The 2831-nt window shown below is 41.1% G+C and overlaps 1 non-coding gene across 1 annotated transcript; it reads left to right on the forward strand.

The window, feature by feature from the left end:
- The first annotated feature begins 652 nt into the window (after positions 1 to 652).
- TRNAM-CAU (transfer RNA methionine (anticodon CAU)) lies at positions 653 to 725 on the forward strand. Its single transcript has one exon. It is a non-coding gene; the product is annotated as a tRNA-Met (tRNA).
- The last annotated feature ends 2106 nt before the right edge of the window (positions 726 to 2831 follow it).

Raw genomic sequence — 2831 nt, forward strand, 5'->3', positions numbered from 1 at the left:
CGCTCCCCAAAGCTTGGAAGGCAGATCATTCATAACCCCCAACTCCCTTGCGCTGACCCTATATTTGCTGCACTCTCCTGCTCTGCTCTGCTCAGCAACACGGTTCTGCAAGCAGACCTGACATTTCGCCATATTTAGAAGGAGAAAGCAAGCGGGGTCTGGGGTGCCTGCCTCAGCTCTGCTCGCCTCTCACCCTTCAAATCCCAGTCCCCAGAAGTCTTCTACCGCCTGCGGGCGGTCGAGGGGATGGTGAGCGGTGAAGCATCTGTTTTACTTCTGAGACGATTAACACACTTTTTTAATCCCAGCGCCTAGAATATAATGAGTGCTCAAAACACATGGAATCAAAGGATGACCGAAGACACACTTTGTCGGGCAAGGATCAGACTGGTGCATCTCAGAGGTTCCTCTGAGCTGTAAAATTCTGAGGCTGTTTCTGATTGGGAGGAGGAGAGGATGAATTGTATCTTCCAATTTTTTCCTCTGGGTTTCTTTTCTTTTTTTTTTTGGCCATGCCACACGCCTTGCGGGATCTTAGTTCCCCACCAGGGATTGAACCTGTGCCCCGTGCAAGTGGAAGCGCGGAGTCCTAATTACTGGTTTTGCTCAAGCGACACTAAGGTCATTCTTAAAAGTAAAATGCTCAAGAACTTCCCTGGTAGTCCAGCGGTTAAGACTCTGCGCTCATAATGCAGGGGCCCCAGGTTCGATCCCTGGTCGGGGAACTAGATCCCGTGTACCGCAACTAAGACCCAGCACAGCCAAATAAATAAATAAAAAGTAAAATATTGATAAAAGGAATAATTATGGGCTCTGGATAAGGCAATCCCTATTTATTTATTTATTTTAAAACATTCATTCATTCAACATGATGAGGTATTTACTCAAATGTCACTGTCCTCAGAGTTCTTCCATGGACATGCTTTATATACTTTAAATCCCCTGCTCCACCACTTCCCTTCTTCTCCAGTTCACTACCCTTTTATATTTAGGGTCATCCCTCTCTATCTTATTAATGTACATCTTATTTTTTTTTTTGTCCATGCCTCGCAGCATGTGGGATCTTAGTTCCCCGACCAGGGATCGATCCTGGGCTCCCTGCAGCAGAAGCACAGAGTCTTAACCACTGGACCAACAGGAAGGTCCCTAATGTACACTTTAGTTATTCATCTTGCTTATATCAATCCACATTTTTGCAGTGTAGGCCGCATTGTTTTAGTCTCTTTCTCCAGTGCCTAGAATAGTTCATGGCATGAAGCAGGCACTCAACACAGATTTGTTTAAAAAAAAAAAAGGTGAATGACTGAGGGGACTTCCCTGGTGGTCCAGGGGTTAGAACTCCATGCTTCCATTGCAGGAGGCGCGAGTTCGATCCCTGGTCAGGGAACTAAGATTCTGTCTGCCACAAGGGGTGGCCAAAAAAAGGTGAATTACTGAATGAATGGTTAATAAAGATACATCCTCTATTATATTAGCTGAGCACTTCATTACTATTCACCAGGATCTTTCATTCATTCATTCAACAAATACTTACTGATTATCTAGCATGTACCAGGCACAATTCTATATATTAAAGATACAGCAGTGGATAAAATCCCTGCTGTCATGAAGCTGATATTATAGTAGAGGATGGGTAATAAGCCAACCAACAGATAAGTATATAATGTGCTAGCCACTGGTAGACACTGCTAAGAAAAATATGGCAGGGAAAACGGGGATGGAGAGAGATGGGGAGGTGCTATTTTAGGAAGGACGGTTTCAATTCTAGTGCTGTAGTTCCTGGGTGAGTGACGTTGTGCACATCAATTATCCTCTTGTGCCTCATTTGTAATAACATGGGGATAATAACAGGGATATTTTGAGGAATAAATGAGTTAATACGTGAAGAGCACTGGAAACTCTGCCTGACTCGTAATAAGCTCCCAATAAACTCCACCAGGTTATTGTTATGACTTTGTGATGAATACAGAAATGGTGCATTACTCCTGGTTTGTTCTAAGTAAATTTGTTTTAGGACATGAAAAGCATTACCAATAACTATATATCAACTTGTAAATACTCTGAAAAGCTGTGGCTTCTGAGTATAGCCAAGAGTGAGTGAGATAAAGGAGAAGTAATACCTATGTGGATCGTTTTTATTGTTTTGTCACTTAATCCATTTTCAGGAATTCAAATAACCATCTCTCAGAGCTGCAGGCCCCTGTAGCCATCTACCAACTGAACACCTGTACCAGCCACAAACACTTAACTGAATAACTTCTCTCTGTAAACCTTGTCACAGTGCTGGGCACACTAGAAAGAATACAACACAGTCCCCACAACATAGGAATCAAGACCGATTGGAAACCATGAGCAAATTAAATTCCAAACGAGAAACAAAATCCATAACCTTCTTTAACTGCAACTCTTTCAAGGGGGCCCCTAGCTTTCTCACTAGCCACCATTCTCCTAGTTACTATGTGAAAACTTTGGAACTGTTAATGTCCTCTCTCTCTCGACCTCTATATATTTATGATAATCTAGTATAAATCCTCTTCACTTAAGGTCTGGATTTTGTATTAAAATACTCAAGCAAAAAAAAAAAAAAAGGAGGGTGGATTATGTAAGACTGACAAACAGTATACAACAGTTGAAGGTTTGACAAGGGTTGATGGCTATGTGAGAATTCATTATATTATTTTCTGTACGTTTTTGCTAGAAAATGTTCATAATTACAAGTTACCAAATATAAAAGTACTACAAGTACGATAAAATTTTTGAGAAGCATAGAAAAACATATATACAAAGAAATAACTAAAGAGAAATACATTAACATGTTTACAGTTATCTCT

The sequence above is a fragment of the Delphinapterus leucas genome, chromosome 20 (assembly GCF_059928025.1).
Source record: "Delphinapterus leucas isolate spDelLeu-1000000601 "Yukka" chromosome 20, BTC_Dleu_Yukka2, whole genome shotgun sequence".
Taxonomy (NCBI): Eukaryota; Metazoa; Chordata; class Mammalia; order Artiodactyla; family Monodontidae; genus Delphinapterus; species Delphinapterus leucas.